This window comes from Chiloscyllium plagiosum, unplaced genomic scaffold (assembly GCF_037043375.1).
Source record: "Chiloscyllium plagiosum isolate Xiang-an unplaced genomic scaffold, Cpla_swu_hap1 HiC_scaffold_26, whole genome shotgun sequence".
Classification (NCBI taxonomy): domain Eukaryota; kingdom Metazoa; phylum Chordata; class Chondrichthyes; order Orectolobiformes; family Hemiscylliidae; genus Chiloscyllium; species Chiloscyllium plagiosum.
The window spans coordinates 32,709,218-32,721,145 of NW_028270164.1; positions in this window are offsets into that span (position 1 = coordinate 32,709,218).

Sequence of the window (11,928 nt, forward strand, 5' to 3'; positions counted from 1 at the left end):
ATTAACATGAGGCTGAATAACCATAATCCAATATAAGCTCAGGATGGGGAGGTGGGAAGTACAGTGGAGGGAAGGTGGGAGGTACAGTTGGGAGGGTGGGGGTGTTTGTCCTAACAAAATAAACTAACTAAAGCTTGTGTGAGCATAGCACTGGCAACCAAAATTCATTGTGGTTACTGTAAATCTTTTGATTTTATTTTGTTTGTGGACTAAAGTGAGAGAAGAACTGTTTTAAAAGCAACAACTGAGGCAGAAATTGCTACACGTTTGAAAGCAAGCTACTGGAGCTCATGAAAAGTTGTTTACACTGCTGCTTTCCAAATGGTGGGACGAAGGTTAGACCACACAGCATGGAGCTATGGGTGCAGTGTGACCAGTTATGGATGCCAGACGTCATCAGCCTGACAACTCTCCCACTGGTTCCTGGGCCGAGCAACTTGCGCTTGGGAATGATGGAGAGTTGGGGTAGAAAGTTTCCAGACAGGAAAGAGGGTCTGTCTCTAAATTCCTGCAGCAAAATAATACAAGCCTGAAGATAGTTGTATACTCTCACTGTTTGCTGTAAGCTATTGCATCAAACCAATGATTATGAAGCTGAACAATTAATGTGAAAATCTGGAGTCTTCAGTGAATATGGAAGAACTTTGGAGAACAGAATGTCTTGAAGCAAAAAGAATACCTTAGTGAGGGCTCTGGTCTGATGATTTGAGTTGTGCTTTCTTTGTTTTTTCTCCCTCCACTCATAAACAAACTAAAATTTGTTGTCATCCGCCTGTGTGAGAGGTTTTAATAGGGTGTTAGAATTCTCCCTGTGTCTGCGTGGGTTTCCTCCAGGTGCTCTGTTTTCCTCCCATAGTCCAAAGATGTGCCGGTCAGGTGAATTGGCCATGTTAAATTGCCCATACTGTTAGGTGCATTGGTCAGAGGGAAATGGATCTGGGTGGGTTACTCTTCAGAGGGTCGGTGTGGACTTGTTGGGCCAAAGGGCCTGTTTCCACATTGTAGGGAATTTAGTCTAATCTAATAATTAGCCATTGATGGTTTGTATTTGTTTAAATTGTGGTTAATTCTATTTATTTGTAATAGCAGTTTTTGTTAAGTACAGAAACCTGATTAGTGTTTTATGTTAAACTGAATTTATCAGACAGCTAAATTGGGGATTTTGTGTACTTTGATTATTTTTTAACTTCTAAGACAAACCCAGGATTAGTGGGGTTCAAGCACCAGTGCATCTTACCAAGTTGGTCATAACAATACATCCATTATATTGCACATAAGAAGAAAAATGATTTGGAGATGCCGGTGTTGGACTGGGGTGTACAAAGTTAAAAATCACACAACACCAGGTTATAGTCCAACAGGTTTAATTGGAAGCACACTTGCTTTCGGAGCGACGCTCCTTCATCAGGTGATTGTGGAGGGCTCGATCGTAACACAGAATTTATAGCAAAAATTTGCAGTGTGATGTAACTGAAATTATACATTGAAAGATTGATTGTCTGTTAAGCCTTTCATCTGTTAGAATACAGTGATAGTTTCACTTCTTTCATGTGTAAATCACAAAACCCTTTTTTTTAAAATTGCATTCTCAGGTTAGCTGTTAACAATGGTGATAGCTAGATAATATGTTGAAGGTGTTAGCCCCCTGTGTTCTCTGTCTATGACCTGATGTTTAGATTGATTCTAATCTAAAAAGTGATAACAGAGATTTACATAAATTCATGCAGTTTTTGAGCTCAGAGTTCTACATGAATGTATGCAATTTTTGAGCAAAGTGCAATGTAACTCTGCAAGTACAAATTCACCACACAAAATATATGTGTGCATGTGGGTCTTTGTCTTTGTGTGTGTGTCTGTCTAGGGTGGGGGTTGTGAGTGTGAGAAAGTGTGTGTGTGTGTAGTGAGTGCAGAGTGTCTTAAGTCTGTGAGGGGGTGCATGTGTGGGAGTGTGTGTGTCTATAAGGGTGTGTGTGGGTGTCTGTGTGCACGTCTGTGTGTACCTGTGTCCATGTGTATGTGAGAGTGTGTGTGTGTGTGTGTAGGAATATTTGTGTGTGTGTAGTGCAATGGTGATCACCTGTAATGTGACATGAACCCAAGGTCCCAGTTGAGGCCCTCCCTATGGGTACCGAACTTAGCTATCAGCCTCTGCTCAGCCACTTTCCTCTGCTGCCTTTCCCGAAGTCCACCTTGGAGGATGGTCACCCGAAGGTCCGAGGCTGAATGTCCTGGACCACTGAAGTGTTCCCCAACTGGGAGGGAACCCTCCTGTCTGTTGATTGTTATGCGCTGCCCATTCATCCGCTGTCGTAGCCTTTGCTTGGTTTCCCCAATGTACCATGCCTCCAGGCAACCTTGCCTGCAACATATAAGATAGACAGCGTTGGCTGAGTCACATGAGTACCTGCATGTACAAGGTGGGAGGTGTTCCCACCCGTAATAGTGGTATCTATGTCCACAATCTGACACGTCTTGCAGTGTCCACCATGACAGGGCTTTATGGAGTTATCCTGAGAGCCAGGCAGTTTGCTACGAACAATGATCTGTTTGAGGTTTGGTGGTTGTTAAAGGCAAGTAGTGGAGGTGTGGGGAAGGTCTTGGTGAGATGCTCATCCTCATTGATAATGTGTTGCAGGTCACGAAGAACATGGTGTAATTTTTCAGCCCCTGGGAAGTACTGAACAACGAAGGGTACCCTGTCAGTTGCAGCACGTGTCTGTCTCCTGAGGAGGTCATTACGGTTCCTTGCTGTGGCACGTTGGAACTGGCGGTCGATGAGTTGAGCATCATACCCCATTCTTGTGAGGGCATCCTTGAGTACTTCCAGGTGTCCGTCACGTTCCTCCTGATCTGAGCAGATCCAGTGTATGCGTAGGGCTTGCCCATAGGGAATGGCTGTTTTAATATGTTTTGGGTGGAAGCTGGAGAAGTGTAGCATTGTGAGGTTGTTTGTGGGTTTTCCCAGGGGCTGAAAAATTACGCCATGTTCTTCGTGACCTGCAACACATTAACAATGAGGATGAGCACCTCACCAAGACCTTACCCACACCTCCACTACTTGCCTTTAAACAACCGCCAAACCTCAAACAGTTCATTGTTCGTAGCAAACTGCCCAGCTCTCAGGACAACTCCAAACAACCCTGTCACGGTGGACGCTGCAAGACGTGTCAGATTGTAGACATAGATACCACTATTACGCATGGGAACACCTCCCACCTTGTACATGGCAGGTACTCATGTGACTCAGCCAACGTTATCTATCTTATACGTTGCAGGCAGGGATGCCCGGAGGCATGGTACATTGGGGAAACCAAGCAAAGGCTACGACAACGCATGAATGGGCACCGCACAACAATCAACAGACAGGAGGGTTCCCTCCCAGTTGGGGAACACTTCAGTGGTCCAGGACATTCAGCCTCGGACCATCGGGTGACCATCCTCCAAGGTGGACTTCGGGACAGGCAGCAGAGGAAAGTGGCCGAGCAGAGGCTGATAGCTAAGTTCGGTACCCATAGGGAGGGCCTCAACCGGGACCTTGGGTTCATGTCACATTACAGGTGATAACCATTGCACTACACACACACACACACACACACACACACACACAGGTATTCCTACACACACACACTTTCACATACACACGGACACAGGTACACACAGACGCGCACACAGACACCCACACACACCCTTATAGACACACACTCCCACACATGCACCCCCTCACAGACTTAAGACACTCTGCACTCACTACACACACACACTTCCTCACACTCACAACCCCCACCCCAGACAGACACACACACAGACAGACAAAGACCCACATGCACACATATATTTTGTGGGGTGAATTTGTACTTGAAGAGTTACATTGCACTTTGCTCAAAAATTGCATACATTCATGTAGAATTCTGAGCTCAAAAACTGCATGAATTTATGTAAATCTCTGTTATCACTTTTTAGATTAGAATCAATCTAAACATCAGGTCATAGACAGAGAACACAGGGGGCTAACACCTTCAACATATTGTCTAGCTATCACCATTGTTAACAGCTAACCTGAGAATGCAACTTTAAAAAAAAAGGGTTTTGTGATTTACACATGAAAGAAGTGAAACTATCACTGTATTCTAACAGATGAAAGGCTTAACAGACAATCAATTTTTCAATGTATAATTTCAGTTACATCACACTGCAAATTTTTGCTATAAATTCTGTGTTACTATCGAGCCCTCCACAATCACCTGATGAAGGAGTGTCACTCCGAAAGCTAGTGTGCTTCCAATTAAACCTGTTGGACTATAACCTGGTGTTGTGTGATTTTTACAGAAGAAAAATATATGCCATAAACTGTGCTGAAGTTTAACATATTAAAGGATGGTTTACTTGACGTACTGTTAGAGAATCAGCAAAAGAATGCTGAATTCCAAATTGTTTGAATACAAACTAACTATCATCCAATGACTGTACAGTGATCCAAAAGTCCTCTTTTAATGTTTTGGCTACTAAGGAAAAATTAAATCTCAGAAGAGCCTCAAAGCTGGCAATGACTGAACAATAACAAATTAGGCAGCTCTGACACTTCTACCTCAAAAGCTGGTGATTCAGAAACAGAATATTAGGCACAAAGGTAGTTAACAATGCATAAAAGGATCGATCTCGATCAGTATGTCGTGTACGCACATGGGTTTAAACTGGCAAAAGCATGTCCAGAGGCATTATTAGACAAATGAAAATTAATTGGAAGTGGCAAAGGAGGAACATGTTGAACTTTTCTTTATATCAGCTCAAATGTCTGAATGGCATTTATGCATCTCTCAATCTTGAAAAATTAACCTACACTGTTTCAAATAGTTATAATTCATTGGCTGTTCATTGTTTAAGGTGAAATTTCTTTTTTATAGAGGGAAGGTTGGGAGAGGTGCAAGAGAACTGGGGCAAGAGAGAGAGAAAATGAGATGTAGAAATTGTTTGAGAAGCACAGACAGGTGTTTCTGTGGCCATGATAGAGACTCCGCGATGGTATGTTGCCTCCCTGGTGCCAGGGTTGAGGATGTCTCTGAGTGATTGCATGACATTCTTAACAGGATGGGTGAGCAGCCAGAGGTCATTGTATATATTGTTACCAATTACATAGATGGGAAAAGGGACGAGTCCCTGAAGAGTGATTATAGGGAGTTAGGCAGAAGGTTAAAATGCAAGACCTCAAGGGTGTAACGTCTTGACTATTTCCGGTGCTATCTGTTATTGAGAGTAGGAATAGGATTTGGTGGACGGATGTATGGCTTCAGAACTGGCGCAAGGGTCAAAGATTCAGATTCTTGCCTCACTGGGTTCTCCTCTGGAGTAAAAGGAGCATGCTCAAGAGTGATGGTTGCACGTGAACCACAGAGGGACCAATATCTTGGCAGGGAGATTTGTCAGAGCCACTCATCAGGGCAAAGGTGGTGGTTGTGGTGGGAGGGGTTTAAACTAGTCTGGCAGAAGGTAGGATTCAAAACAGTAAGGAGATGAAAGAGAAGGTTAATGCCAGTACAAAAGTTAATGAGAACAAGATAAATAGTAAAGGCAGTGTTAGCTATCCTAGTACTAGACAGGGCAGGCAGGAGCCTAGCAGGAAGCATGCGAAGTCTGGGTTAAACTCCATTTATATCAATGCAAGACTCTTGACAGGTACAGCAAATGAACTCAGGGCATAATGGATACATGGGATAGGGATATTATAGCTATTCCAGAAACATGGATGAGGGAGGGACAGGACTGGCCGCTTATTGTTCTGGAGTACAGATGCTGTAGGAAGGATAAGAAAGGGTTGAAGGAAAGTAAGGGGAGTTGCTTTTTTGATTAGGGAGAACATCATGGCTGTACTGAGAGAGGATATTCTTGAGGGTTCATTCACGGAGTCTATAATGGGTAGAAGTGAGAACCACAAAGGGGGAGATCACTTCAATAGCATTCTGTACGTACCCCAATAGTTAGCGGGAGATTGAGGAGCAAATACGTAAGGAGATCACAGACAGCTGCAAGAAAAATAGGGTTGAAACAGTGGGGGATTTTAATTTTCCTAACACTTACTGGGACTACCATAGTGTTCAGGGCTTGGATGGAGAAAAAAATTATTAAGTGTGTTTAGGAAGAATTTCTCATGCAGTATGTAGATGGCCCTACCAGACAAAAGGCATAACATCACCTTCTCTTGGGAAATAAGGCAGGGCAGGTGATGGGAATGTTAGTGGGCGGGCACTTTGGTACCAGTGACCATAATTGCATTAGCTTTAAAATAGCTATGGAAAATGATCGGTCTAGTCCACAAATTCTAAATTGGGGCAAGGCCAAATTTGATGGTCTTAAACAGGAACTTTCAAAATTTGACTGGGGGAGGCTGTTCACAGGCGAAGGGACATCTGGTAAGTGGGAGGCTTTCAAAAGTGAGTTAATGAAGGTTCAGGGTCAGCATGTTCCTGTAGTGAAGGGCAAGGCTGGCAGGGGTACAGAACCCAAGATGATGAGAGTTATTGAGGCTTTGGTCAAGAAAAAGCAAGCATATGCTCTGTATAGGCAGCTGGGATCAAATGAATTCCTTGGGGAGTATAGAGGGTGTCAGAGTACACTTAAGAGAGAAATCAGGAGGGCTAAAAGGGGACATGAGATGGCTTTGGCAGGTAAAGTAAAGGAGAATCCAAAGAGATCCTACAAGTACATAGGGCAAAAAAATCTAGGAAGAGAATAGGGCCTCTTAAAGATCAACAAGATTGTCCATGTGCGGAGCCACAAGAGACTGGTGAGATCCTAAATGAATATTTCTCGCCAGTATTTACCATCCAGAAAGTATGGATGCTAGGGAATTTGGGAAAAAAAATGATGTCTTGAAGGGTGTTCATAATACAGAAGAGGAGGTGCTGGAAGTCTTAAAATACATTTAGGTATATAAATCCCTGAGATCCCGCTGAAGCATATCCCAGGATTTTGTGAGAGGCTAGGGAAGAAATTCCAGGGTTCCTAACAGAGATATTTATATCAATGACAGCCATGGACGAAGTGCCCAATTTTGTGGGTTTAAGAAAAGCTGCAGGAAAATGTGTGGAAACAGGGGATTTTGAGAGACAGGATCTGCAGGTATTTGGAGAGGCAATGACTCATTTGGGATAGTCAGCATGGTTTTGTGCATGGGAAATCGTACCTCATGAATTTGATTGGGTTTTTTGAAGGGGTAACCAAGAAAGTAGATGAGGGCAGTGCAGTAGACATTGTCTACAAGGACTATAGCAAGGCTTTTGGCCAGGTACTGCAAAGTAGATGAAATCTCCTAGGATCTAGGGAGGGCTAGCCAGTTAGATACAAAATTGGCTTGAAGGTAGAAGACGGACTGTTGTTTTTCAAACTGGAGGCCACAGGGATCGGTGCTCGGTCCACTGTTATTTGTCATTTATATAAATGAGTTGGATGAGAGTTTAGAAGATACGATTAGTAAGTTTGCAGCTGACATCAAAATTAGTGGTAGAGAGGACAGTGAAGGTGGTTATCTAGGAATACAGCGAGATCTTGATCAACTGGGCCATTGAGCTGAGGAATGGCAAATGGAGTTTAATTTAGATAAAAGCAAGATATTGCATTTTGGTAGGTCAAAAGACTTAGAGAGTATGGTCCTGGCGAGTGTGATGTAACAAAGAAATCCAGGGGTTCATAGCTCCTTGAAAGTGGCACCACAGATAGACAGGGTAGTGAAGATGGCTTTCAGCATCCTTAGTTTCATTGGTCAGAGCACTGAGTATAGGAGTTAGGACATAATGCAGCTATACAAGACATTGGTAAGGCTACATGCACTTCAGGGCACCCGACTAGAGAAAGGATATTAGTAGTGCAGAAAAGACTTACTAGGATGCTACCTGGACTGGAAGGTTTGAGTTATAAAGAGAGGATGGATAGACTGGGACTGGAGCGAAGGAGACTGAGAGGTAATCTTGTCGAGGTCTATAAAATCATGAGAGGCACAGAGAAGATAGCCAACAGCTTTTTCCCATGGTAGGGGAATCTAAAACCAGAGCGCATCAGTTTGAGGTGAGAGGGGATTTTTTTCACCAGAGGGTGGTGACTGGAACAGATTGTCAGAGGGAGTGGTGGAGTTGAGTGCAATTTTACCATTTAAGAAACATTTGGACAGGTACATGGATTGGATAGGTAGGAAGGGATATGGACAAAAAGCATATGAAAAGGACTAGTTTAACTTGTGTAAACTGGATGGTATGGACAAGTTGACCCAAATGGTCTGTTTCCATGTTGTGAACCTCTATGAGTCTATCAGCTATTACTCTAAAGTAGATGCACAAGAATATTACAGTAGTAGCAATGTTTTTGCCACAGTTGAAATTGCTGGCAATATTATAGGGAAGTATAAAGTTGGGTAAAATAAATCAGCCAGAGAAAGAGTTTAAGCAAAACTGCAGGTATTAAAAGACAGTGAGATTGAATAAATATTGAAGACAAAGGAACAATTTAAGTATAATCTGATAGGAAATTTTAACATTAAGCTCCAATATCTGCCTACTAATGCTGTTGTTATCTGGAAAATACTAGGGAATGTATGAATGAAAAATCAGGCAGAGAGCCATTATGCAAATCCCTTATTACCCAACTACTGGGATTTTGTGTAAGAAGTATCTTTAAACATATCATGCATTCAAATAAAGAACATTAATTATATACGTAAAACAATTGACCTATCCTCAGTAGTTTACTTGACAGCCTTCTGTCAATGGTTTGTGTCATGGTGGATACCTCTATAAAGCATCACCTGCTCAAGCACCTTCTCTGTCCACCTGGGGCTCACCTGCAGTTTCAAAGCTGCGAGTAGAACACCTGCTTGAGGAGTCTTGTGGCAGTCATGCGGATGACGTGCCCAGCCCATCGCAGCTGATCAAGAGTGATCAGTGCCTCAATGCTGGGGATGTTGACCTGGTTGAGGATACTAGCGCTGGTGAGTCTTTTTTCCCAGATGTGCAGGATCTTGTGCAGGCAGCATTGGTGGCACTGTTCCAGTGCCTTGAGGTGTCTGCTGCAGACATACCTCATCTCAGAACAATATAGGAGGGCAGGACCACCACAGTTGTGCAAATATGATCTTGGCATCAGGTCTGATATTGCACCCTTTCTCCAGGTGGTCAAAGGCTGCACTAGCATATTGGAGGCAGTGCTGGATCTCATTTAATTCCCTGGGATTCTGGCTAATGCAAGATGGAGGACAAGAAAAATTCCTGGCTGTAACAGACTGCTTTTTTTATAAGTATTTTAGGTGTTGGAGGTGACTTCCTCGAAGTCCAGAGGCAACAATTACTATTTTATATGCTGTTGCAATTGTTTTGGAACTTGGAAAAAAAAAGTCATAAAAACAGCACTTTTAAAAGGGAAAAAGATAGACAAAAGCAGCAAGCACGTGGTAAGGGAGAGAAAGAAACCCACATTGCTACCTGACAAGCGGTGAATCAACAGTTACTGCCTTTGCTGTTTGAATTCATGTATCGCCGGACATAGGAGTGTGTGCACAAAAATTTACAAACAGCAAAATTCACAACTGATTTTGGAGGAACCCATTTGGGAGAGGTCACAGCACAGAAACAGATAAATAAATAGTTTTAAGTATAGCCTTGCTGTAAATCTACAATAGTGAGTAGAGTGGGTTCTTTCTTGATTATATAAGACCATAAGACATAGGAGCGCAAGTAAAGCCATTCGGCCCATCGAGTCCACTCCGCCATTCAATCATGGTTGATGGGCATTTCAACTCCACTCACCCACATTCTCCCCGTAGCCCTTAATTCCTTGTGACATCAAGAATTTATCAATTTCTGCCTTGAAGACATTTAGTGTCCCAGCCTCCACTGCACTCTGCGGCAATGAATTCCACAGGCCCACCACTCTCTGGCTGAAGAAATGTCTCCGCATTTCTGTTCTGAATTTACCCCCTCTAATTCTAAGGCTGTGTCCACGGGTTCTAGTCTCCTCGCCTAACGGATACAATTTCCTAGCGTCCACCCTCTCCAATATGTTTTTATTGGCATAGTGTTAATGGTTTAGATGGAGAGGAACTTGTTAAGAGTGTACAACAAAGTTTTCTGAGTTAGTATGTGGATGTATCCACTAGAGAAGGTGCAAAACTTGACCTACTCTTGGGAAATAAAGCAGGTCAGGTGACTGAGATGTCAGTGGGGGAGCACTTTGGGGCCAGCAACCATAATTCTATTAGTTTCAAAATAGTGATGGAAAAGAATAGACCAGATCTAACAGAAGGAAGTTCTAAATTGGAAGAAGGCTAATTTTGATGGTATTAGGCAAGAACTTTCAAAAGCTGAGTGGGTGCAGATGTTCACAGATAAAGAGACGGCTGGAAAATGGGGAGCCTTCAGAAATGAGAAAATGAGAGTCCAGAGACAGTATATCCCTGTTAGGATGAAAGGCTGGTAGGTGTCGGGAATGCTAGATGACCAGAGAAGTTGAGGGTTTGGTTAAGAAAAAGGTAGCATATGTCAGGTATTGACAGGAGAGAGTGAGTGATTCCTTAGAAGACTATAAAGGCAGTAGGAGTATACTTAAGAAAATCAGGATATCCAAAAGGGGATGTGAGATAGCTTGGGCAAATACAATTAAGGAGCATCCAAAGGGCTTTTACAAATACATTAAGGACAAAAGGGTAACTTAGGGAGCGAATAGGGCCCTTCAAAGATCAGTAAGGTGGCCTTTGTGTGGAGCAGCAGGAGATGGGGAGATACTAAACAAGCATTTTGCATTAGTTTTTACAGTGGAGAAGGACATGGAAGATATAGAAGGTGGGGAAATAGATGGTGACATCTTGAAAAATGTCCATATTACAGAGGAAGTGCTAGATGTCTTGAAACACATAACGGTGGATAAAGCCCCATGACCTGATCAGGTGTACTTTAGATTAGATTAGATTAGATTAGATTAGATTACTTACAGTGTGGAAACAGGCCCTTCGGCCCAACAAGTCCACACCGACCCACCGAAGCGCAACCCATCCATACCCCTACATTTACCCCTTATTACCTAACACTAAAGGCAATTTAGCATGGCCAAATCACCTAACCTGCACATCTTTGGACTGTGGGAGGAAACCGGAGCACCCGGAGGAAACCCACGCAGACACGGGTAGAACGTGCAAACTACACACAGTCAGTCGCCTGAGTCGGGAATTGAACCCGGGTCTCTGGCGCTGTGAGGCAGCAGTGCTAACCACTGTGCCACCGTGCCGCCCACACTCTCGAACTCTGTGGTAAGCTAGGGAACTGATAGCTAGCTAGGCCTTTTGCTAAGATATTTGTATCATCAATAGTCACTGGTGAGGTGCCTGAAGACTGGAGGTTGGCTCACGTGATACCATTATTTAAAGGAGGTAAGGACAAGCCAGGGAACTATAGATCAGTGAGCCTATGTCGGTGGTGGGCAAGTTGTTAAGAGGGAATCATGAGGGACAGGATTTACACTTATTTAAAAAGGTAAGGAGACTGGTTAGCAAGATTAGATCTCTCAGAATACAGGGAGAACTAGCCATTTGGATACAAAACTGGCTGAAGGTCAAAGAAAGAAGGCAGAGGTGGTGGTGCAGGGTAGTTTTTCAGACTGGAGGCCTGTGACCAGTGGAGTGCCACAAGGATCGGTGCTGGGTCCACTACTTTTTGTCATTTATACAAGTGATTTGGATATGAACATAGGAGGTATAGTTAGTAAGCTTGCAGATGACACCAAAATTGGAGGTGTAGTCGACAGCAAAGAAGGTTACCTCATATTACAACAGGATCTTGATCAGATGGGCCAATGGGCTGAAGAGTAGCAGAAGGAGTTTAATTGAGATAAGTTAGAGATGCTGCATTTTGGGAAAGCAAATCTTAGCAAGACTTACACACTTAATGCTAAGGTCCT